This window comes from Physeter macrocephalus, unplaced genomic scaffold (genome assembly GCF_002837175.3).
Source record: "Physeter macrocephalus isolate SW-GA unplaced genomic scaffold, ASM283717v5 random_174, whole genome shotgun sequence".
Taxonomy (NCBI): Eukaryota; Metazoa; Chordata; class Mammalia; order Artiodactyla; family Physeteridae; genus Physeter; species Physeter macrocephalus.
This window is the reverse complement of record NW_021145482.1, coordinates 65,928-92,564: the sequence shown is the minus strand read 5'-3', so window position 1 is coordinate 92,564 and position 26,637 is coordinate 65,928. Positions and strand designations below refer to the sequence as shown.

The 26,637-nt window shown below is 49.7% G+C and overlaps 1 long non-coding RNA gene across 2 annotated transcripts; it reads right to left on the bottom strand.

Moving 5' to 3' along the window:
- Nucleotides 1–23,679, bottom strand: LOC114484948 (uncharacterized). 2 transcript variants are annotated; one of them, XR_008616595.1, is made up of 4 exons: nucleotides 7,454–7,539; nucleotides 2,021–2,088; nucleotides 1,477–1,750; nucleotides 32–118 (listed from the first exon to the last, which is right to left on the bottom strand). It is a non-coding gene; the product is annotated as an uncharacterized lncRNA (long non-coding RNA). The 2 variants fall into 2 exon arrangements; XR_003678331.2 differs by lacking the exons at nucleotides 1,477–1,750; nucleotides 7,454–7,539 and adding an exon at nucleotides 23,465–23,679 and having other exon boundaries at nucleotides 1–118.
- Nucleotides 23,680–26,637: the final 2,958 nt, after the last annotated feature.

Here is a 26,637-nt window from a genome sequence, read left to right as displayed (position 1 = left end):
GTTAGGTGCCCAATGAGATCTGTTTGCTGAGATGATCGATGGAAATCCATGGAAGGTTTTGCGTTTGTTTGTTTTCAGTCAGAAAGCGACATGATGAATCCTGGGTTGAAGAAAGAGGCTTAGGGAAAACACAAATAGAATTACTTTGGAAAAGAAAGACTGGAATTCCAAAGGTTGGAGCCCCTAGGGTGTGTCCCAGCTTGTGCTACCAAAGTCAAGAGCAGGGGCGGCTGGGAAGAGAGAAGGATCAGACTGGAAAACCGGGCTTGCAGCAACATGGATGGACCTAGAGATCGTCATACTGAGTGAAGTGAGGCACACACAGAAAGACAAATATCGTATGATATCGCTTATATGTGGAATCTAGAAAAGGCGATACAAATGAACTTATTTACGAAACAGAAGTAGAGTCACAGATGTCGAAAACAAACTTATGGTTACCAGGGGAGGGATAAATTGGGAGATTGGGATTGACATATACTCACTACTATATATAAAACAGATAACTAATAATGACCTACTAATTATAGCCCAGGGAACTCTACTCAGTACTCTGTAATGGCCTATATGGGAAAAGGATCTAAAAAAAGAGGGGATATGTGCACATGTATAACTGATTCACTTTACTGTACACCTGAAACTAACACAACATTGCAAAGCAACTATACTCTAATAAAAAAATTTTTTTTTAATCGGAAAATCGCTGTAGAGCAATTGTTGGGACTGGGTATTCTAGTGGACGGAGGGATTAGCATCACATATCTCATTTAACTCACGACCTCCCCTGAGGATAAGGCATTGGCATCACCAGCTTCCAGATGAGGAAACCGAGGCCTAGTAATTTACCCAAGATCATGCCCAGAGCTAGTAAGAAAAACAACAACAACAACACTGACATTGACTGTAGGCTTCGCGTGTCCCAGGCACGGTGCCAGGCACCTAACCCGGTGTATTCTCTCATTTCACGTCACACCGTGGCAGGGATACTCCTTATTATCCCCATTTTACAGACGTGGAAACTGAGGTTTGGAGGAGTGAAGGTCACCAGCCCTGTGGTCACAAAGTGAGAAAGTAGCGGAAGTAAGATTTGAACCCAGGACTTCTGGGTCCATGCTGTTTACCCTGATGCTAGACCAACAGTGGCGAATTTGCACCATAATCTCCCAGTTCCAAAGCCCTGCTTTGCATAGCACAGCACGCCCGTTTTTAGACCATCTGCTGCCTCCAGTCAAACATGCCCACGTTCCGAGCTTCCAGCTACCTTGGCAGAACTGACGTGTACGTGTGCCTGGGACTTACAGCCAGAACTGCAGCTTCTGTGGGTGATGGGGTCTAGAGAGCTATAGGCAACCCAGCCCTCGCACCCAGGGAGTGGCCCCTGGCCCCACATCCTGCTTTATTAGGGCCAGACTGCAGTCAGCAGCATTCCAGGAGCCCTGCGATCCCCCTGAATCCTGCAGCCTTGGAGTCACCTACCTGATGGTTCTCCCTGCAAAATGCAAGACATCTGTGTCCCGCCTCGGACCCATGCGTCTGAAGAGCAGGCGGCAGGAACACTGATGCACGGTGCACCGGGCAACTGTGACGATTCGCTGTCACTCGGAATGGAAAGAGATCACAGCGCCGGTGCCAGCTCTGGCTTTGCATCCTGGCTCCCTCGCTAATTAATTAACTGTGCAGTCCCGGGTGGATGACTGGACCTCGGTTTCCCCCTCTGTAGGCTGGGTATAACATGACTGATTGGCTTGGGCTGTGAGAGGTAAGAATGAGTTCATCTAAGTGAAAGCTGTGAGAGTACAGCCTGGCCTGAATTAATCGTGATCACTGTTAGAATGTATCAGCCTGTGTCTCTGGACCCTCTCTGATGGCCAGTGCAAGGCTCCGGCCTGCCAGTTGCCACTCCAGGCTGGCACACAGGTGCGTCGGGATATTGGGGCAACCAGGTATGACACGGAAGGAGCAGAACCCCCAAAGCAAGAGGAACAGCAGGGCTGTGCCCTGATTACTATGTGCAGCTCACCTTTTATCTTGTCCTTCTTTCTCGGTTCAAAGCACCTAGGCAGGTCAGTCACGAACCTCTGATTTCACCTGGAGAAAGAAAGGGAGATTTACAACAGGAAACCGGATAACGAAACACATCTTCAAGCTTAAAACGAATGCCAGACAGCCTCCCAGGGACACAGGAGTTTATAGCTGTTTACTCTTCAGTATAGAATAAAACTACATTAACTCAGAATAAAGGGAGAAATCCATGTCCTATCCATCGTGTACACGGCAAACTGAAGGATACTTTCAAAGAAATATAGGTTATCACCATGATAAACTAGATCTAGAATAAACTAAGACATGAATGGGTATGACACTGGAGAGTCATTTTTTTAAAGTTATAACGAAATTTAAATTCACAATGGACCTTTACTACAAAATTAATCTACTGCCACAGTCCTGAGTTGGGGAGACTTTTGCTCAAAGAGTTCTATGACAGTATTTCTGAATTTTTATATACTCTGACCTTATGATATGTTTGAATTCACTGAATGAGATAACACATGAGGAACACCTAGCTCTGTGCACTCAATAAATATTAGCTATGCTTTTATTAATTTTACTCCTTTGCGGGTTTCTAGAGAACAAGGCTATTCCACACCACCCGTAGAATTCCTGAGCAAACACGCACAGTTACCAGCATAGTCGCTGTTGCTGCAAAAGAATAGATATTTAATCTTTAAATCCGACCTCTGTTCAACCTAATTCAGACACCAGGAAGAGTAGTATTTCAAAAGGTGTTTAAAGATAATAGCCTCATTCTAAGCTTCGCCATCATAAGGCTCAAAGAAATCACTCTAGACCCTTAGGTTGGCAAATGAAAACAGAGAGAAGAAAGAAAACGGAGGAAAACAACACCATCAGGTTTGAAACAGAAAACCTGTAACCTTCACTCACAAGAGAAAGGATTGTTTGGGCGGCGTTTTGTTCCCTCGCTGGATGCACACACATCATCGTGGGGCTTGGATCACTCCCTAGGTTTCTAGAGTTTCCGAGGATGGGGCTGGGCTGCAGCCGCTGGATCAGGATCCCCGTGCGCTCCAGGACCCCCTCCCCGCAATCCTGGGGACATGTTCGCTGGGCTGGCTTCCTCAACCACAGCCAACCTCAAATGCAGTAGAGGCCTCTTGACCATGGAGCAAAGAACTTGACAGTTTTAGCTCCGATGAACCGTGCAGCTCTTGGGACCTAACCGGACAACTCGCAGATGCTAGAAAACTCATTGGAAAGAAGTAAGCAAAACAGCAATGTGCTCTCCAACTCCAACCGCAGCACCCAGAATGGCTTCCCATTCCTGTTACTATTTTATGCAAAGCCACCCACCTGCCCCACCCATGTTCAGCTTATTAGGTGGAGAGCATCCCATAAACTCATTCAAGCTCAAGCCTAGGTGACTGGAAACGATTCCAATCAGCCTTCCAGGGGAGACCAGAAATTTAACGCAAGTGAACCTCAACTCACCCCACCCCCAGGACATCTCAAGCCAGCCAATTTAGCAGCAGACATTGGAGGGGAGATAGTGGGACACTCGAGGGGGGTCTTCTTTAAATCTCATGGTAGGGGAATGAGATGGGGAGGGGAGGGAGGGTCCCCAGACTCGGCTACTCGCTGAGATCGCCATTCCTGCTGCCTGAGGGGAAGAACCCTCAGAACCCTCCGTGGTTCTGATTGGTCCTGATTAAGGTCCGGGCACTGGATTTTTTTTTTTTTAAGTTTTTTTTTAAGTTCCCAGGGAAAGTCTAATATGCAGCAAAGTTTGAGGACCATCTGACCACCTGGAGATTCAGCAGGTCTGACGTGGCGGGCGGAGATTCTGCATTTCTGACAAGCTCCTGGGTGAACCCAACGCTGGTGGTCCACAGAAGCGAGAGCTTAGAAGGGATCCCTTCAAACACCTCCTTATCCCCCTCCCCAGAAACCTCACGCAAGCTGACCCCTCCCTGCTCTTCCGCTAGGGCCTTCCCCTCTTCGCCAGCTGGTTTCTGGACCTGCCCGGCTGACTCCTGCAGTGTAGGAGGGTGAGAGAGACATTACTTGTATCCCAAGAGAGAGCGGCCCTCCCCCTCTCCTATAATCCAGTTCTAGGCAATCCAACCTCCAGCCTGAAATACATCCCTAAGAACCACTGCTTTGAACAGAGTGGTTTGTGTTTGCTCTGGTCTTTAAAACAAGCGGGGGTCTCTTTCCCCTTTGCCTTTCTCGTCGTCATGGCCATACAGGGCAGGCAAGACGCAGGGCCTCTCGGGAGGCTGGATGGAGCACGGATGCTTCCTCTCTGCCCACGGCGCTCTGGCTTCCACGTCTGCCGAGGCTGCACACACACCTCCCCGCGGCCTTTGCATCTTCAGGGCACCAGCGGGACGGGGGGCAGATGACCCTCCCTTGGAAGCAGGGCAACAGCAGCGTGCCACGCCCAACACCAAACCTCCAAGGAAGGCCAGAGACTGCCACAGGCTACCCACAGCCTGCCCACCCACCCCCCCGCCCCAGGTCCCTGCCTTCCTCCCGCACCCCCCAACCTTGACAGGTTCCTTCCTGACATCTCACGGATGCTGTGAGCCAAACGTCACCTAGCGGTTCTCGGTCCAACCACCTCCAACCAAGATGGAAGGGGCAGGTCCTCCTGGATAACTGGGACTGAGGAACAAAAGGCCCGGCTGGTGAGGCCCCAAGAAAACATTAGCCTGAAACACGTCCCGTCCCATAGCAGACTGCTGCAGGGGAGGACCAGGGTGGGGAAAGAAGAATAAATGGGCTAGAACACGGGATTTCAACACGGTGTTAGCGAGAGCCCCGCCTCTGGCCAAAAAGGGATGCAGTTTGGGGGATCTCTTGAACCTTCTGAGTGGGTCCGAAGTCACAGGGGAGGGACTTCTACAAAACAGGCCAAGTAGCTGTCAGGACACCAAACTGCCAGGTCCCCTTTCTAGGAACCTACCTAAGGCCGACACACCCACTGGGCACACCTGCCCAGGACTCAACGATAATTTAGGGGCCCACGAAAATGTTCCAATTTCTTTTAAAATTAATAGGAATAATTTGACAATGACGTTAACGCCTATGTAACAATGAACCCAGCCTGGATTATATTCATCCTTTTACGGAGGCGAAAATACCATTATTGATTGATTGATTGATTTTTACCAGGAGAGGGGCTCCCAAAGATAAAAGTGCCTAAGGCCACAACATTCTTAATTCAGCCCTGATTTGCCTACTTCCTTCCAGTCTCCCGACCTCTCAGTCGTCACCGAGACCCTTTGCTGAGTGCTACCACTGGCCACCCACCCCCCGCAGCGTAAACACTGAGCATACATCCCACCCAGGCCTCTGAAAGATAATTATACCATCTAATCTGGCAAATTCACACGATGAATTCGAGGGTTCGAGCAATAAGAAAAATGAAGCTGGATCTTTACCGGGATTTGTCTCCAGGTCAGGATTAAGGTTTATTTATTTTTGTTTATTTATTTTAATTACCAGCTCCTGATCACTTTTAAATACAAATTCTTTGACGCGTGTTAGCCATTAAAAAATACATAATACTTAGCTCAGTTTTTCTTGGTCTATGAAATATCTATGTTAATATGAAAATAAGTAATTTAGAATTATGATTAAAGGGAGCACTTGACTACTGCTATTGTATATATTTTTTCTTATCTAGTACCTATTTTATATTGTGGAAACATATTTTCCAGGGACACAGTATTGAAGTGCTCTGTATGCTGCAGTTTAACAATAAACATTTATTAGGAGCCAAAAAAACATTTTTTTTCTTGCTGTAGAAGGGCACAAAAGCCTTCCTCTGCCTGCCGCCCCTAGTAATAAGCCTCTCAGCCACCACCATTATGTTATTTCTATTTGAGGATGTAAAATAGAACTACACTGGTCTCCATCTCACAAGCTGCTTACTGGTGCTAAATTAAACCGTGTGTTCAACTGCATAGCACATTTCCTGGCCCGTAGTAAGGAATAAATAAGTGCTAGCTATTATTATGATTGTAAAAATAATCACAGCATTGCAGAGGTTATAAACACAAACCCGGAAGAAAGAGCAAAGGTTAACAGCCGTCATCTAGGGGTAAAGCAAGTTGATGGGTGATCTGTGTTCTCATTTTTGCACGTCTAACGTAAACAGGCATTGTTGGGTAAAGAAGAGCAAAATGCCACGGTACTCGATAAATAATAAACATGCAAGGGATAGCCGTCGCCTGGAACTAGAAATAAAGCTAGAGATGCAATTTTTAAAAACAGTCGAAATAGAAGTTGCAGGATGGCTCGTGAAATCAGCAACAGCTTGGAAATCAGGGATCAGTGGCTGCCAGCCTGACCCAAAGTTGGGGTTTGAGGTGCCAGCTGGCAAGGGTTCCCTTGGGACCTCCCGCACCATCAGGGGGAGACCAGAAGTCGGACGCGCCCAGACGGCAAGGGCCGCGGGGTGATCTCAGAGGCAGCCTGAGATTCCACTGATAGGAGAGCAGCGCTCTCCACCGAAGGATATGGTCAATAGTGGCTTGGACTGTGTACTTGACCAAGAATCCTCACCCTGCTGACAGGCTGCAGCCGCAGGGCTGAGCAGACCTGCTCTGTGGCATTTTCCAAATACCTGCGTTGTTACGGACAGAGGGCTGGCTCTCTGATGGCATTCACGTTTTAGTTCAGGACCTACCACTTCTCGGAGCCTGTTACCCAACTCCAGGCGGCAAACAGAGGCCAGGCTCCATGACACAGCTTGCAGGGGCCGTGTGGGAGACAAGGGGCCTGCTGCGCCCCCCAGGAGCGTGGACAAGAGAGAGGGTATGTGAGCCTGAGGACTGGGATCCTCGTGGACCCCGTTCGGGCGCCCACGTCTCACAAGATCGCCTTCCCCCTCTCTTCCTTGGATCCTCTTCTCCCTCCTGGTCCAGCACAGAGGGGAGCCCGGAGGCTCGGTCCTCAGCCAGCTGAATTTCCACCCTTTCCCCTCATCCTGGATGAAAGGCTCCCCGAAACCCTGGCCCTAACCTTTATCCTAAGCCCCGGCGTGCCAGCTGCCTACAGGGCAGGGTGATCACCGATTGCCAAATCACCTCAAATTCGCCACATCCAAGTGGTACCTCTTCTACCGCCTCAGCCAGGCTCCCCTTGGAAGCGCCCCTCTTCGGTGAATTTCCCTGCTTCACTCTCTCCATCACCCGGATGGGCAGCCCTCCCCCAACACCGGGCATCACTCTACCTCCAGTTGGTTCTTCTGCTAATGTTGTTCATGGCCCGTCTTCTGTTATATCCCCATGGCCATGATACCAGCTCGGGCCCTCGATAACCTCAGGTCCATAAGGTTCCCATAATAAGAATGTCATTTTTTGTTTACTGTGTCCCAGCCCTTCACATGTGTTCCTTACTTAATTCCTCGTCTGGTATCACCGCTCACCTTGTCTACTACCCTTCCACACACTGGCTCTATTTCTGGGCTGGGAAGCTCCGAGCTCTTCTGTGCCTCGGGACCTTGGCACTTGCTGTCTCCTTAGTGGAACCACGTCCCTTAACTTCCTAAGTCTCTGCTGCTCAGACAGCACATTCTCCGAGAGGCCCTCCGTGACGGCTCTATGACATGGGCCACCCAAGCAGTGCAACTCGGCTGTGTCCTTCACAGCACTTAACCTAATCTGAAATGGCCGTATTTGTTTATTTCATTTTAGCTTGTGTCTCTGCCTACTAGATCCCCGAGCGCAGAGAGAGTGTCTGTTTTGTACTCCATTGTATGATCAGCACACATTGTATGGTACAGCCCGCTTTTGGCTGAAGGAACGAATGAACATTAGTATCCCTACGTAAAAGATAAGGTAATTGACGTACGGAGAGATTTAACACTTGCCCAAGGTCACGTGGCTATGAGTAGCTGGGTCAATATTTGCACCAAGCTCCTCTGGCTCCAGGGGTGGAGCTGAGTGCAGCCTTGTCTCCCTGCCTTCCCCTGTTGCAATAACCCCCGACGCAGGCTCCTCAACTTCAGACTTGCCTGTTCCAGGCCACGCTATAAAGCTCTCCGGCTTATCATCCTAAAGTATCAGTTAACTCAGCCAGACTCTGCCCAGCAGTTGTCGGTGGCCGCCTAACCGCCTGAAATCAGAGGCCATGCGCAAGCAGATCCGTCCCCTTCTCTCTCCAGCCCCGCTGTAGGACTGCTTTGCAGGCCTCTCAGCCGATATTTGCTCCCCACAACCTGCAACACCTCCCTTGCCCTGCCTCTCCCCAACACCTTCCCTTTAAGCCTGGCCCGAAGCCCACCTGACTTCCCAGTTGTCAGTGACGGCTCACACTTGAGCCACAGGACTACTGCCCGTACCCCTACGTTCGTGCTAAACACCAGATCCTGGAGGGGGTAGGTTATCTATCTTCTCTCCCCAGGGAGACCTTAAATTCCTTTGGGTGGGCGATATGGCTCACCTGTTAGATTCCTAAGCGCCTAGTACAGCGTACAAATCATTCATCATAGCTGTCACGTGCTCTGGCCCGTGGTACTCCATACATGTAGGTGGTTGCTGATCTCAGCAACGGCAAAGCTCTCCCGGGGTTGCTAAGCCGGAGGAGCTGGACTTGCTGCTCTGGGTAGCTCTCCGAGCTCCCGTCTTTCCCAATCCACCTCATTCTGGAGCTGCTAACATTGGTCCTACTTTGAGCTCTGTCCTGCGTCTTCCCTGAGCAGAGTTTTTGACACGAGCCTAAAACAGAGCCCAATCTACCATGCTTAAAAAAAAAAAAAAAAAAAAAAAAAAAGCGTTACAAGCTTTCTCTTTTAAAATCACATCTTTGCCTCGAGGGACACCCTCTGAATACGGTGTGTACCCAACCAGCGACACGGAGGTGCAGCATCACCGGACAGGGATTCAGATGTTGCTGTGGTCCAGTGCCACCGCCAGCCTGCTGAGGGCTGACCCGCGAAGGTGTGTGAGGTCCGGGTCACCCACCCTCCAGCCCAGCCTGGGCCCCCGTGTGTCAGTTTCACCACGTTTGAATGGAAAATAAAATGCTCAACTCAAAAACACTTTTCCAATGATATTTTGAGGAAAAAAATGAGATCACAGAAAGTCAGGGAGGTAAATTTAAACGGTGTGACCCCAAGCAACATTTTTTTTTAAGAATTCCCTTGAGACGATTGCTCATCAGATTTGGGGGCAACACATCCGGGGAGACCTCAGCCCCAGAGACCACCCGGGCGGCGGCAGCAACACTTATGCTAACAGGAAAAGCCCCGACGGTGCTCCGTAAGGCCACACTCTGACTACAAACAGGCCTAAATGGGCCCCCCTCTCCCAACGCCCAGCCATCAGCTTCCTCTGCTGCTACTCCAGCAAACTTAGGAGTGAGGGGGAAACGGGGACTAAACCCTTAATGGTTCTCCAAGTTCTTTCTTAAAGCAGCAGCACTCAGAATCAGGTGGGATCATATGCGTGTGAATCCCACCTCTGCCATGTAGTCCAAGCCTTGGGCTTTTCTGTGCCTCGGTTTCCTCATCGGTCAACCACGGATATAAAAATAGCACCTCCCTATAAAGCTGCCTGGCGGGTTACATAAATTAGCATTGGTAAAGCACTTATGACAGTGTCCGGAGCGTAATAAATGTTATATATGAGAGTTTAAATGCCTCCCCTCCTCCCTAACGAACTCAGATGCAGGACGCCAGTAGTTAAGTACAAACAGAGTTAGACCTGCCCTGGCTGGCGGGAGCGTGGATGCCGGGCCACCCAGTGCCCTGCTTCTCGGGGAGCCACTGAGGTCCCTCCGAGGCCCAGGTGGGCCCCGGGGACAGTGTGACAGCTCATTCTGGGGACTGAAGGCTCTCGCCCTTCCGTCTGGTGCACAGGAGCCTGCCCCCATCAGGGAATGAGCTCTCCCGGGAAGCCTGGGCCAAGCACTGCAGTGCCCCCCACCCCCAGGTCCCTGCCGTGTCCAGGGCAGGCAGATGACAGGTGGGCAACCAGCGTGAGGTGTGAGGTTTGGGAGGGAGGCACGCTCACCCCCCAGCCCCTCCTCAGGACCACAGTGTGACCAGCCGGCCTGAAGGACGCTGGACACCGGTAGCAGGCACCACACACCCCTGCAGGGAAGGAGGGGTTTTCTTAAGGAAAAACCACCACGAAGGGAATTCCGATGCTGACAAAGCACCTGCTATGTGCTCATGCTTTTAGAGCAGGTGCCAGAAAGGTCAAGCAGGAAGGGCAGGTCCCAGACTCCCCAGAGTAGAAAACCTAGTGGGAAAAGATGACACTGAAAACAACTGATGCTCGTATTTTGTGATACGTATTACAAGGTATTACATGTGGGTACATTACATATTCTACGGGTACATTACAGATTACGTCATACGTGTTATATGCATGTACATACATGACATGCCCCGTATGTGCAGTGAGTAACTGGGGGAGAACACGGCTCCCACCGCCCTGGGGGCAGGTGGGAGCATCTGGGCAGGTGGGGAGGGAATGGCTGCAGGGTCGTTTGCCAGACGGTTCACCTGGCTCAGTGGAAAGGAAGACGCTGGGCCTCTCCAGGTGTGAATTACCACTCTGACAATTTTTAGCCGTACCACCTTGGGCACCGGCGTTTTTACCACTTTTTTGAGCATCAGTAAAAAGCACATAGTCCACAGTCACCTGCAGGCAGGCAGACAGAAGGTGATCAATAAATCGCCAAGGAGAGACAGGGAGAGCGCCTGGCAAAGGCAGTGCCCGAATGAGGCCGTCGGGAGGTGCGTGGCTCAGCTCAAAGCCGGAAGAGCAAGCGCGAGGCCCTCGTGGGAGTCCCGGGGCAGCTCAGCCCCGACCCTGCATGTATGCTGCTTTTTCATCTCCACTGGCAAAATCGGGACCATCGTTCCTCCTCTTCCTGTCTCCCTGGGATGTCTGGGGACACAGGAGAACCAGGCTGGGGGCTGGGGGGAGACAGGGTGGAGATGTGCCATTTCAGAAGAAGGGCAAGCCGTGAGCAGGAGGGATGGTTATTTTACTTGTGGAAGGCATGTGTGGGCAACGGCTGCAGGTTTCTTTGGGTTTATCAGAACATCCTAACAGAAGAGAGGTTATTTAACCGAGACCGGGAAAGGAATGTGCAGATATTTTAAAATGTTAGACGGAATTCCTACAGCCTCATAATGTGACGCCTCCTTTTCCAGGCTTGGCTGATTTTAAAGCCTCGAGCTGTGACTCGGGGCCGGACGGATCAGAGGGTGGATTAACTTGGCTTTCCTGATCGCACGGCGACAGGGCCCTCTCGGGACCGGGGAACGCGGGGACCCAGCCTGGCCCCAAATACGGTCTGACACCACCAGCCCCCGGGCTGCGCGTGGAGCGCGATTTGAGACAGTTACTCAAACGAGGGTCAGAGGTCAGACGACGGTGAGCCTCAGTCATCACACTCCAGGCTTCCAAGGAGACCAGGGACCTGCTGGGACTCTCGGGCCGCACACCCACCAGCCTATGGACAGACGTGACGGACCCGGGAGGAAGGCTGGAGGAGACGGAGGGAAAAATGGAAGAAGTCCGGCCCCTCTGCCAAAAGACCCAGAAACCCCCAAACACAGGGCTAAACAGCCCTGTAAGAGGGCAGCAATTCGCACACGAGGGCCTATGTGTAAAGGAGCACAGAATAAACACAGGCCTGGCCGCCCCGGGACTTGGCGTCTGATGCAGAAACCGGACGCAGCCCAACTGCACAGTGTACACAACGCACACACACATACAGGCTGTCAAGCCATGCCTTACACCAGGACATGAGCAAAGCAAAGTTTTATCAACTCACGGAGCTGAAGGGTCAAGTCCAGAGTTAGGGAAGAGATCGTGTGGGCCTATCGCCTAAGACGTTTCGTTAAGAAGTGGGTGGAATTTCTATTTACGTAGGCATAGGCGTCAATGCAAACTTCAGCACCGCCGGTTTCTCGGAACACTTGGTGTACATTCGGGTCCTTCTACCTGGCTGTTCCGAGACCACACAGCTCTCTCATGCTCTTGTAAATTTCCAGCTCGTCTGTATTCTAAGAGCCTGTGGCCCTGTATTAACTGTCCCTGCTAGGGTGGATGCCCCTTGAAGACATGGTCCACACTGACTCATCTTTTCACGCTGTTGGATTCATGTAAAGACCCTTCAGAGTTTCTCCTTAACAAATTCCACTTCCCCAGACCGCCTCCATTCAGGATGGAGATGAAGATTATTCTACTGCCTTATATGTAGGAAGATCTGGGGGTGAACAATTCTGCCACCATCAGATCCCAGGCCACTTCCAACGAATAACGGGCAAAATTTCCCACTACAAGGTCAAGGGATTGTCGAGAAAACCAGAGGCTGTAATGTCTGCCACCAAGTGGCTTAGGAGCCTCATAAGTTAGAGACGATAACGTCTTCCAACGTTTCGCTGGTGTGAGCGATAGCTATCGAGTAGCTCCGAAAACAGACAGCATTCGCAATCACGTAAGACAAGGCGGCAGAGAACAAGGGGATCCACAGGAGACCAGGAGCCAAGAAACCTTTATCTAGAGCAGGGCTCTCAGCATCAGCCCTAGAGACATTTGGGGCTGGACCACTCTTTGCGGTGGAGGTGGTCCCGGGCATTGTAGAATACAGGATGTTTAGCAGTATCCCTGATCTCGACCCACTAGATAGATGCCAGTAGCATCCCCCAGTTTTGACAATCAGAAATGTCTCCAGACCACTGTCAAAGAGTGGGTGCAAAACTGTCCCTGGTTGAGAATCACCAGGCTACAGTCAGCTCAGCCACTAATTAGCAATGGAATCTGAAAACTGTCAGGGGCCTTCATTTCTCAGAGGCCTTAAGTTTCTCATCTAAGAGATGGGGCAATTGGACTGGATCAGTGTCTCCGAAAATAGGGGTGATATATAACCTAGTGGCACCTGGGATAAATTGGCCACACTCCAACACGACATGAAATGACACTGAGTCACGCAGAAATGCTTTTCCTTTTTCTAGTCTCTTTTCATCCTTTTTTTCCCTTTTTTAAAAAAATTTATTTATTTTTGGCTGCGTTGGGTCTTTGTCGCTGCGCGCGGGCTTTCTCTAGCTGCGGCGCGCGGGGGCTACTCTTCGTTGTGGTGCGCGGGCTTCTCGTTGCGGTGGCTTCTCTTGTTGCGGAGCACGGGCTCTAGGCGCGCAGGCTTCAGTCGTTGTGGCACGCGGGCTCAGTAGTTGTGGCTCGCGGGCTCTAGAGCTCAGGCTCAGCAGTTGTGGCGCACGAGTTTAGTTGCTCCGCGGCACGTGGGATCCTCCCGGACCAGGGATCAAACCCGTGTCCCCTGCATTGGCAGGCGGATTCTTAACCACTGCGCCACCAGGGAAGTCCCATCTCTTTCCATCCTGATGAAAGCAGGAAGAACATCTCCAGTTGATGCTTCCAGTCTTGAACACCTCTACAATTGTAGCTACACAAAAAGAGAAAGAATGCTTCTCGGGCTCAGAGCCTTGGGGAAAGCCACAAAATCTAAATCTTTCACGATTTCATCGTATCTTCTATTTACACCCAGTGACCCTGGACTCCATTTGTGATAGTGATAACAGGGTTTCCTTTTAAAGTGTGTTTAAGTAAATTATGAGACTGGGTATAAAAATATTAAGAAAATAATAGTACGTGTACCAGTGTACACGTACCAGTGCGGCAAAAATCATAAGTCTTAGGCAGCGCGGGAAGGGTTAACTCTGCCCTTCCCCCACAGAGTTCTAACTACCCATTGGACACTTTCTTGGATGCCTCAGATTAATCTCAAGACTTGAGGTGACATTAATAATTTGAAAGTTTTTGAATCCATGTTCCCTCTAGTTCTCTTGTAAGGCTTGGTCATTTGTTATCTGTTATGGGTTAAACTGTATTCCCCTACCAACCCCCCCAATTCATATGTGAAGTCCTAACCTTCAATCCTGCAGAATATGATCTTATTTGGAAATAAGGTTGTTGCAGATGTAATTAGTTCAGATGAGGTCATACTGAAATAAGGTTGGGCCCCTAATCCAATAGTATTGATGTCATTATAAAAAGGGGAAATTTTTGCTGTACACCTGAAATTAACACAACATGGTAAATCAACTATACTCCAATATAAAATAAAAATTAATTTAAAATAAATAAACAGGGGAAATTTGAATACAGACACACACACAGGGAGACTGTCCCATGAAAGTGAAGGCAGAGATGAGGCTGGTGCTTCTACCCACTAATGAATGCCAAATATTGCCAGCAAACCATCAGAAGCTAAGAGAAAGGTCTGGAACAAACTCCTTCTCACAGCCCTCAGAGGGAACCAACCCTGCCAACACCTTAATCTTGGACTTCTAGCCTCCAGAGCTAGGAGCCAATACGACGTTTCTGTTGTGTAAGCCACTCAGTCTGTGGTACTTCTTGTTATATCAGCTCTAGCAAACTCATACATCATCTTAAATTAGTTTGCTAGTTTGGCAACTGTATTTTGAATTCCTGAATCTCCTTACAGGGCAGGAAATGCAGACATACTTGCAGAAGAATTTGTGCTCATTTAGAGATGGGCACAGATGACAAAGGAATACCAAAAAAACAAAAACAAAAAAACCAAACAAAACCCACTACACCATCTGTGTTTATATACATTTTTCTATGTTTGCCATAATTACATCTTTGCCAATTGCATAAATTAGATATTTGCTCATTGCTTTCTCTTCTCTGGTTATCTACCCTCAGTCAGTCTCCAACTATGAAATACGGGTGCCCGGCTTTGTAGCAAAAGGAGGCCCAGGGTGGAGGCAAAGCCAGACCTAGAACTCAGGTCTCCTAGCAGAGGCGTTATTAATTAGACCCCAGAGCCTGTAGGGTTCACACTCTCCTCCCCGGAGAAAATGCCCTGGGCCTCTTGTGCAGACGTTCACACCAGCTGGGCCTTTCAACCAGAAGGTTCTGGCTGTCCAAAGATGCTTGGAGAACACGCCGAAGTTCCCAACATGTGGGCATCTGAGCATTCATGAGCAAACGCAAACTCTCAGTTTAAAGGGATGCTGCAGTGGGTGATGAAACACCTCAGCCCTTTAAGCCCTCCTGCAGAAAGTGCCGACCTGACGTGGTCACAAGAGAAGCAGCTTTGCAGGTGATCAGGGCCACGCCCCGCACAGCCAGAGTAGAAGGAACCAGAGGATTACCTTAAACGAAACGCACATCAGGACCCAGGGCTTTTGGAAACCTGCCAAGCAGGGCAGGACGTTGCGACTCCATCTCTTCAGTTAAGAAACATGCCCCTGCAATGACTCACCTCTGCAGTAACGGCAAAGAAACTCGTGATCCTGCTGGCATTCTTTTCCCATCTAAAATAAATATACCATAATTCTGCACCTCTGATCGCAACTGTAAGGTTGAGAGATCAATAATCAGGCTTGGGGCTTCCCTGGTGGCGCAGTGGTTGAGAGTCCGCCTGCCGATGCAGGGGACACGGGTTCGAGCCCCGGTCCGGGAAGATCCCACACGCCGCGGAGCAACAAGGCCCGTGAGCCACAACTGCTGAGCCTGCGCGTCCGGAGCCTGTGCTCCGCGACGGGAGAGGCCGCGATAGTGAGAGGCCCGCGCACCGCGATGGCTCAAAGCCCTCGCACAGAAACGAAGACCCAACACAGCCATAAATAAATAAATAAATAAATAAATAATCAGGCTTGAATGTTAAAAGGAATTCCTTTTTCTCCCTTTCTCTGGAGGCAGCCAAGTATAAACCAGAGCCAAGAGAAATGCAGAAAGCCAGAAAGCACAAGTGCCCAACTGCAGCCATGTCTGATCCGCCATATGCGCCGTTCCCCAGCTCCCATCCTGGAGGTGTTAATTCAAATACTGCGTGGGCATCTTTGGGGTGTCAGATGCCATGGTGGCAGTTGGGGCTTCGTCAGTAATAAGCTGACAGCCTCTGCCTGTCCTGCTGGCTGGTATTCCAGGCAGGTTCACAGATGATGAACACAAATAAAGACAAACGTTGGACTATCAATGATAAAGCTTCTGTGAGGAAAAAGAGAAGAATGCTCCGGGGGTGGGAGGCAAGTTACAGTGACAGCAGAGGCCCCTTGAAGGAAATGACATTAAGCTGATACCTGAAGGGTAAGACTTAAGTTAGCCCCGTGAGTTAACGCAGGGAGCTGTCACCTGCCGCCTGAACCCCAGGTGTAACTGGGGTGGACCCCAGCTCCCAGGCCACACTGCAGAGAGCGGCAATTCTGAAATGGTGAAAACGGAAAACAACCCGACTTGAGAGAACACAACACCTGTGAGTGTAACAAGCCAGAGGAACACTCACTTTCACAGAACTGCAGACGTGACCTCGAGGTGAGGGGAGAAACTCGGGGAGCCCTTGAGAGCGGTGTTTCCTTGCAGCACCTGCCACTGAGCTGAGAAGTTCGGAAGGACCCAAGCAGAACCCTCTGGGTTCTGGGAAGGCATTGATGAGGGCCTCAAGCGTGACCACTCAACTTATCACCATGAGTGAAACTTGATTAAAATAAAAATAAAATAAAATAAAATAAAGGCTTCCTGATTCCTAGCCTCTGGTTGGGATAACCTTCCCGAGGCGAGCCTGGAAAGTCCCTAGGCTGCGGGGTCACTGGGGCTCAAAGTTCTCCTCTTCTCGGCACCACCCATCAATGGAAAAGTACTGGCATCTCCATGGCTGGGTTTCTCCCGGGGGTCCCTTCTGGGGACACGTCTGTGACCCCTATCCAACCCCCATGGGGAAATCCCAGCCCACTGGATGGAGCCCTAACCTCCCTCTCTGGCCCAATTGGTTTCACACCCTCGAACAGCCCTGCCTGAATAACCAAGCAGTCACGCGGGGCCAGGAGCCAGGAAATATGCCTTGAAAAGCAGTAAGCTCCTCAGCTCTGACAGCTGGCAGCTTGGTTGGGACACTGCCTGGCGAGGACACGGAACATGGTGACCTGGGGGAGTGAGAAGGGGAGGAAGCCCCCATATCCTGTATAATAACAACAGAGGGTCAAGTCTCCCGGGACACGCGGTGATCCTGAAGGGGGTGCTTCCCCAAGTATAGGGAAAGCTCTGGCACGGGAAGGCAGCGGGGGACCCTAGGACCCTCGGGCTTCTCTGCGTAAGATGACACACCTGGCTGGCCAGGGCACACCTGGAGTCCGAGGCAGGCCAAGCTCTCCAACAGTTGTTCAGTGTTCCCTGACCTGGCAGCCAAGCCCCTCGCAGACGGGGGGGGGGGGGGGGCGGTTTCTGCTCCTCGGCGGGCCACGCCCTCCCCGGGCACATAGTCTCTCCGGCCAAGTGTTTCGTCCAAGCCCCGGGCCCTGACCACAAAAAGTGCCCTTTTCTTCGGCGGGCTCACCTCAGACGTGAGGTGCCACAGAGCCAAACCGCCTGCTAAAAGGACATCCCCAGCACATTTTTTTCTCGTCAGAGGGGCCGTGGCTGGCGGCCACAAACAGCACGCCCTTGCCCCCATCCTGGGGCCCTCCAAAACTGCTCCCTTGGTCCCTGCCTTATTTATGGCAGAAGGGCAGCTACCCAAAGGAGCTGCTGGCTTAGGGGGGGTGCTCCCGGCTGACCCAAAGCAAGTGGGGCAAAACCTCTGGTGAGAGCCAAGCTGTCGAACAGGGTTGCACGTCAGTGTGCTGCTGTACCCACGCCAACGTTTCAGTAAAAACGCAAAATATAACGGCAACGCCCTTCCCCAGGGGTTTGGGGTGGTGGGGGACCGGGGAGGGGTGGGGCGAGGGTGGACCACAGCCTGCGTGGAAACACTCCAGTGTGCCCCGGGAAACGTTCCTCCCGAGTGGTGGGAGAGGAGGACCCTCTTCACAAGCGTTTAGACGATTTCTTGTTTTTTAAAAAAAAAAAAAAAAAAAATTTTTTTTTTTTTTGGGGGTCGTACAAAACCTGGTTGTGAAAGGAAAAGAAAATGCCAGCCCTGTTTGACAGACATCAGATTTATGACCGCTTTTTAAAGCCTCAAGTACGTCACAAGAACTGGCCCACCCACTGTCCTGCCCCAATTGTAAACACGGCCGGGGGCCCAGTCCCGCTCTCCCCCTATCGGATCTGTGGTCCTCCACCTCTGAACAGCCCTTGTTCCCGTCCACTGGTCTCTGCTGGGTTAAAAAGATGCCTGGCTGTATATATACGGAGAGTACACCATGGAGCTCTCTGAGCTAAACCTCCAAGACAAACAGGGCCGGCTCACGCCTCCACCGTCTGCAGCAGGCCGCAGATGTTAATAAACAAGGTTGGGGTTTATGGTCTGCCCATTGATCTCTCCATCCATTTTACACCCGACAAGTCAGGAGACCGTTTTGTGTTTTGTGTTTTGTGGGTTTTTTTTTTCCCCCTTGCCTTAACGTACAAACTCAGTAAACTGTTGCCAGGCTTGGCGATAAATTTATGAATTTTGGCCTCCAGATGTGGCTGGAAATAAAAGTAAACACAGGGAATGAGCAACTGCCTTTCAGGTTTATGCCCGGTGAGGCTGAGTCTGCAAAAACCAGGGCCGAGAGAGACTCTCGTCTGCCTTTTTCAGTGAGACACCAGGAGATAGTTTTCTTAAAGGTAGGGATGCTATTCAGAGCAGGAAAGAGATGCCAAGGTCCTCTGGAAAATTTTAGGGTGAGGATTAGAAGGTAGAGATTTGGACCCCCGTCCAGAATCATTCATAATCGAACCCCTCACTGGCCTGGTGGGTCACAGTCGTGGCCTCCAACAACTTGGGCCAGGACACGAGGCTGCTGGAAGAAAGTCTTCAGATGAGAAAGAACCGAAAAGATGCCTTTCATGAGATCTTCTCTTCTGGTATCATTCATCCAGAAAGAAGAGACACGGAGGCATTCAGAAAAATCCCAAAGGGTCAAGTGTAAACTGACAGGTGTGTCTATTCCAGTCACAGACCAATAGGTTCTACTTGATTTTGTAGGTCAAAGGCTTGAAGGCGTTTCAAATCAGAAATCCAGCTAACTAGCCACAGTGAGACACAGGACAGAAAACACCATATGCATCTGGAAAAGGCCGTGTGTTATAACTTGGCATTTCTTATGCTTCTTCTTTAGAAGAAAAAGAGAGAGAGAGAGACAGAGAGAGACAGAGAGACAGAGAGACAGGGCCCTAGGCATAGCATTTGAGTGAAGTGGAAGACTGTGTGTCTTTTCGGAGTGCGTTTGCTTCAGCAAAGTCATAAAACAAAAAATTCATAAGGCAACGGTTTCCGTGGTAACGGTCCCGTGGAAATATCTGTGAAGTCGTGACCAACTGCACATACTGAAGATGCTCCCCCCTGGAAATGGCTTGGCAAGGGGGGAAATGACAGGCTAGAGTGCGTATTAACAGGGAGGGAGCGGTCGTTACAACCCCTCTTTGTTCCAGAGAAGAGGCTAGTCACTCACCTCCCAAAATCGAGTAACAGAACTACGTTTGCATTAAGACTGGATCCAGGAAGCCACTGGGAATTGAAGCTTCGGGGAGAGGTCATTAGCAATACAGTTGGGATTTATATTAGAAGAAAATCGTTTGGGTTTTACAGCAATGGATTTTATACCTTGTTTTGTTTTTTAAATGGGACTCTAAGATGAACCTTAAAGAATTCTTCCTCTGGATAGGAAATCCCAGGGTCATCAAATTATATACCCTCGGGAAGATTCATGAAAGGTCCACTAATCAATTCTCCGCCTCTGTACTTCGATGAGATCACGGGCCACAGCCATGGAGCTAGCTGGCTCAGCTTATAGACCTGAAGTGTCCTCTATTTAACCTGATGTATGCTTTAACCTTTCTAAAAAATTCGGTGGTAGGATGTAACAATGGGAGATTTTTAGGTTTTGCATAAAAATGTGGGTTTCTGGATGGTCTTGAAAAATGAGAAGATCTGGCAACCTCACACCTATGTTCCTACAAAGGAACAAGTAGTCAGAGCCAAGAAGCAGCTGCCTCTGTAAGGCAGGGCATGTGCTCTCCAGTGTACTGCAATGCACACCCTGCCAAAGCACATGCCTTATTCATTTGAGTTACCTTCCTGGACCCTGTAGGCATTTGAGCTTATAATTCCTAGTAAGAAAAAAAATCACCTCCACTCTGAGGTTTCTATTTGATCTTTCCCATGTGAATGTCAGCAATGGATGTTGATCCACTAAGCCCTTCTACGTACATATAAGTAACATGGCTCGGTAAAAAGACACTCAAAAATAAGAGACGACTTAACAGCAGTAACTGTCACTCTTAGATTTTCCAGTGCAAGCCAGTAGCACTTTCAGTGCTGTGACACTCCAAAGTTCCTAACCATGAAACGACTTGAGCGGATGTATTAGATCTTTATAGATGTTACTTAACAGCAGCATGAGAGGACCCAAGAAAGCAACCAACAGACACGAGTCATCTCTCTCTCCTAACACACTTTAGGAACTATCACATATGGGTCACAATATTAATATATTCTTAAGGGACTTACAATACAGTAAGGGTGCATTTGTGTAAGGACACAGGAGCCAGTTTGAAGGAGCTCCCGTTGGCACATCTGGAACATTCTGAGCACCAAAATAATTAACAAAAGTAGTGAACTATAAACCACTGAATAATTCAGGAATTCAGGAATTCATGAGTCCAGTGAGTGGACAGGTATATAAATAAATAGGGGGGAGGGGGTCTCTTGCTAACAGTAGAACGCCAAGAACCAAATGATAAATTTTGAGTGAGCACTGGTGCCGGAAAATCATTTGCAACCATCATGGTAAAGACTGGATCAGGCAAGAATCATCACTGGACGCTAATTCTAGGAGGAACTTTTGATGAGTATCTTTGCACGACTTTAAAGGTTCTCCCCAGCAGACTGTTCATTCGTTGCAAGGGAGAAAGAACACAGTAATTAAACATTGGAGAAGTCAGACAACACTTTACGTGGGCCACCAAAATTAGCATCACCAATCGCGAACAGATAGACATTGGGTACCGCCAGATGTGACACGATGAGAAAGACACCACACCCCCCAACCAGTATTCCGGCCAAGAATACACAACCTCAGTCTAATCACGAGGAAGCTTCAAACACAAAATGAGGACTTTTCCATTAAAAAATGGAGGAGGAGGGAACTGTATCCTTTAAAAATGTCCATGTCATAAAAAACAAAGAAAGGCTGTGGAAATGTGCCAGATTAAAGGAGGCTAAGAAACATGACAACAGCTCAATGAAATTGCTGACTCTAGACCAGCTTCTGTAATGGAGGGCAACAGTGTCGCAAAGGTCATTATTTGAACAACAGACAAACCTGGAACATGGATGGAGATTAGACAAAAGTATCAATGGGAATTTATGACAGTGATCATTGAACTGCTGTTACCTAAGAGCACATCCCTTTTCTTAGGAAATACAACTGATGAATTTAGAGGTAAAGGCCCACGATGTACATAACTTACCTTCAAGTGGTTTAGAAAAAAAAAAAAACATACATACAGGTATACAAACACACACACACACACACACACACACACACACACACACACAGCGCGCAAATCAAGCAAATGGGGTAAAATGTTAAAAACACGTGAATCTGAGTCAAGGATATATGAGTGTTTCTTGTGCCATTTTTAGAATGTTTGAACTATTTCCAAATTGAAAGTTTAAAATGTGTGAGCACGTCCACGTGTGTATAAAAGCAAGACACAGCCCACAAGCAGATTTTAAGCACAAATATGCGGGACAAGCCCCTTGGAGTGGTAGGGGTGGGCACCAGGCATGGTTTAATGTAGGTCTTACACACAGGTAGCTCGTACAGTTAAAAAGGTGGGGTTTTCCAGACAAAGGGAATAAGAACCAAGATTAAGCAACTGGAACCTAAAATGCCTGCTGGGGGAAAAAACTGCCCAGAACAGACTGCATACGTCAAAGGGGAATGGATGCTACCGCTGGAGAGATTGGGAACCTGGGGTGGACCTGGATGGCAGGTTAAGGAGCTTATTTTCAGGATAAAATCCAGGGTAAGAGCAAGAAGGCTTTCAGCAGGAGGTGGCATATGCAGAAAGGTGCATAACCTACTAGTGTGTAGGACTGGCTGGAGGGATGGAAACTTGAGCCAGGAAAACCAATTAGGAACCACTGCCAAAGTCTAGGTTGGTGGTCGCCAAACGGCCACAAAATTAAGGCCAGGGTCCCACAAGACACAGGCACACTGAGCATTGCTAGAGGACTGAATACATAATGTCTTACGTAAATGTTTTATTTTTCAAGTATTTGGTAGACAAATTACTAAATTATTACCCAGTCAATAGGAGTTTGTGAAAAAACGTAATATTAAGACATGTCTTCGCATTCAAAAGGGTGGGAAGCTTTGAGGGTGAAGTGTCAACCTCCCGTCCAGGGTGATGCCGTGGAGAACGGGGAAAAAAGAGGGCGGGTAGACCCTAAGCGCTGTACACGATGGGGGGAACAATACTTTTAGCTCAATTATAACACATCCTGTTAAAGACCGCAGAGGGTAACGCACACCCAGGAAGTACCAAAGAATAAGACATAACCCTTGTTTTTGAAAAGCCAACATTCCAGGTAAATATTAAATCACAGTGACCAGCTGAGTCACTGCCAAAAGGTAAGGAGAAAATGAAACTTAGCGTGGATATCCAGACAAATGATTTTATCCTCGTAAGAATGAGGACAGCCAGAGCAGAGCACATCCGGGACCAAGAGGCCATTGGACTTCAAAGGTAACGAACTTGAGGAGGTGGACCTAAAAAAAGGACACACAGAGCTGACGTGTGAAGAAATCTCAAGGCTATGGATGCAAGTTTGGGAGTCGTTTTTGCCGAGGGGTGCGGCCAAAACCGTGGCAGTGGGTTGGAATTTATAGAGACCGAGGGCTGAAGCTCATCCGTGAACAGAAGGTGGGATGAGAGGGAGTCTGTGGGTGGTCAGTGTGGAGTGGTCAGGAGTGAACACAGGGAGGAAAAACTAAGAAAAGGCGACCAGATCTGAAGTGGTCTGGAGGGACCCACACAGAAGGGTATAAAAGCTGGAGCTGTATTTCCAAGAGGAAAGGATGGATGAGCTGTTCAAATAAAATACAGGATTCGTGGCAATCTCCCCCTCTCTGTGCAAGGAAAGAAACAATGAAGTGGCCATGTCTGAGAAAAGCGCTAAGCTAAGAAAGGGCCTTATCTGTGGTCGCAGAGAGGGTGAGAGAGAGAGAATTAGAGAAAAGAGGGGGAGTGATCATTCATGTCCATTTTCTCAATCGCAGGAAGGATTGTTTGGGCTCTCAGCTCCGGAGAGAATCGCAATCCAGGGTGAGAACAAAGCAGCCACGACTTGAGAGGAACCGATGGGGACGGAGGGGCAGCCTCAACGTCAAGAATGAACCGAATGGCTCAAGGTGAGGATGAGGCATGAACCAACCTGAGGGGCTGGGCTTCTGAGCTCTCTCACCTATACAGTCAGTCCCCTACATACGAACCTTCAAGTTGCAAACTCTCAAAGATGCGAACGTGCGTCTGGTTCCAGCAAGGAATCGGAGCCTGTGCCGTCAACGCCAGACGTGAGTGACATTGCAGGCTGCCCTCCATCATCTCCTGTTGCTGACGATCCTTCAGCTCTACCATCTCGCACCTCCTGCCCTCCAGTCAGTAACTCTTCTTGCCTGTTCACTCGATGCCAGCCCCTGGATGCCAGCTGTCGTGCTGTACGACTGTACTTTTCAAGGAACTGTCTGTAAGAGTAAACATGTTTTCTTTATTTTTCGTGTTTGTTTTATGTACTGTTGGTGTGAAAAGTATAACAAACCTATTACAGTACAGCACTATTTAGCCGATTATGGTAGTTGCGTACCTAGGCTAACTTTGTTGGACTTATGAATAAATTGGACTTATGAACGCACTCTCAGAACAGAACTCATTTGTATGTAGGGGACTTACTGTAGTTGCGATTTGGGGAAGGAAGGGGTTAAGTGGGATAAGGGAAAATGAGCACAGATGTGTCCAGCAGGGAGAGGCAGGAAGAGCCTGCAGACAATGGAGAAGGACAAGGCAGAGACCAGGTAATGTGCCTTGAGAGGGTATTTTTAATCCCAGTGGGAGCCCCCTCCCTTGTCTCCATCCCATTCTATCCGAGTATCATTTACCTGGCTTGGTTAGAAACCATGGTAACAGGAAGCCCGAAGAAATGATTGAAATGAGAGGAGGACACAGTGCCACATGGGGCCACACTTCTGTTTTCTGGGGAACTGGATCCTTTAGCAACAAAGGGCGAGGTGACAAGCCGGCCTCTGCTGACGGTTCCAACAACCGGATTTGACCTTTAAGGGACGAGCAAGATGGCTGCGGCAGTGGATGGGGATCAATGGAGCCCGGGTTTCCAGTGTCGCAGGAGCTCCGGGGCCTCTGAGCTAGGAGCATCCTCTCTCTCCTGCCAGCTCACTCCCACCCCAGCCCTGCTCTCGTGGTCCTTCTTCACATCCTACAAGTGGCAAGTGATCAAGTTCATCAACGGATGCAGGAGGACCTGGTCTAGACTCTGCTTCTGCCCTCAGGTCTTAGTGAGTGGCTCTCTGCTCTGCATCCTTTACCCCATCCATACCGGGTGCTTCATAACCCCAAGATCAAAAAGAAAGGTGCTATGGACTGAATACCGTCTCCCGCCATATGTTGAAACTCTAATCCCCAATATGATGGTATTCGGAGATGCGGGCCTTTGGTGGGGTAGTTAGTTCATGAGGGTGCAGCCCTCGTGATGGGATTAGTGCCCTTATAGGAAGAGACAAGAATTAGTCACCAAAAATTAGTTCATAAATTCAGGGTAAAACACAGTCCTTCCTACCTTCCAGACAGGAATTTACTTTCTCTCTCTCTCTCTCTCTCTCTGACCCCCCACCTCCCTGCCGCTGCTTCCTCCCTCCCTCTCTCCTTCTCTCCCTCTCTCCTCATAAGACTACAACAAGAAGACATCTGTCTGTAAACCAAGACCCTGACCATGCTGGCACTCTGATCTTGGATATCCCAGCCTCCAGAACCCCTGAGAAATAAATGTTTGTCATTTAAGCCCCCCAGTCTGTGATATTTTTGTTACAGCAGCCAGAGTTGACCAAGACAAAAGCAAAGGCTTTAGATGAACGCAGCGCTGAGCTGGGGCTGTCCACTCCTTCACAGACAAGATTTAAAGCAACCCAGCGGGCTTCCCTGGCGGCGCAGCGGTTGCGCGTCCGCCTGCCGATGCAGGGGACCCGGGTTCGCGCCCCGGTCCGGGAGGATCCCACGTGCCGCGGGGCGGCTGGGCCCGTGAGCCGTGGCCGCTGAGCCTGCGCGTCCGGAGCCTGTGCCCCGCGACGGGAGAGGCCACAGCAGAGGGAGGCCCGCATACCAAGAGAAAAAAAAAAAAAAAAAAGCAACCCAGGATGTCCCCTGCCCTGGGCCAGGCACACATGAGGATCTCCGTGCCACGAGAAGTTTGTCCAATCCATACCTGGTGGCGCTACCAACATAAACAAAAACATACTCTCACTCCACCCCTCCAGCTCCGACTGGAAGTACATCCTCTGCCTTGATTCATTCGAGTCTGTGGTGGAGCGTATTTAAGGGCCACTATCACAGGATCCCCGTGTGGCTCCCATCGGACCACCTCCCCTGAAGTTACGAGACTCAGAGACCCATGGTGATCCACTGGCAGGTTTCAATGTCTCTTGAATCCCGAAGATTCTACTCTTTTATTTTTTGAACCCTCGGGAAGTAGTATGAGATGGCTGCTGTCACCCTGTAGCTTCTGTCCCCTAAGCCCCCCCTACTGGTTCTTTTCCCTGACGCCTCCCGTTGGCTCCCCTCCCGGCCAGGTCCAGAAGAGTCTGGGATAAGCGCAAAGGAAATGCCGCCGTGTCCGCAGGCACCCAGAGGCTGCTCGCGCCATGGTGGTCCTTGTCGACGCGGTCACGGCTCGTAGCCAGACGCCCTCGGTCCTTGTGCCCGGGCCCTGCCAACCACAGCCGTCTTCAAACAGAGCCTGTGAAAAGCAGCATTGCTCCGGCCCCACTCCTACCAACATCCTGGGAAACAGGGTCCACAAGGAAAATATTTTCTTAAAGTAACTCCCTGGTTTTGGGGGGTTTACCTTGCCATAGGGGAATTATTTATTTATTTATTTATTTTTAAAGAAAAGCATTGAGCTGCCCCTGTAAGAGCTGCCCTCGGAGAGAAGGGAAAAGAAATGTCACCCTCTCTCTCTCCAGACCCGCCTGAGTTTGAGGTTTGGCTCAAATACCAAGGCAGGGCCGGCCAAGAGAAAGGTGTGGTGCAGAGAAGGCCATGTCCAGGAGTCCGGCAGCTGTAAACTTGAACCCCAACCCTAACCTCACCTAACTCCCAGCCTGGAATGCTATGACTCACTCCATGTCTCTGGCCTTGGTGGCACCATCCAGTGAAACATGGGACTCCTGGCCTCACGGGGGAACAGGGAGATTCGCTCACGTTTATCAAGCTCTTCGAAGATGAGAAAAGCCTGTGCCTAAAGGGGGCTGTTATTATTATGACTACCTGTGAAAAAAGAGAAAAAAGAGTCCCATCTAGGCCTACTGATCAGCTCTAGCACCCAGGAGCCAGAAGTACAGGGAGTCCATCCTTGCAGGCAACAGCTCTCAGCTGCTTA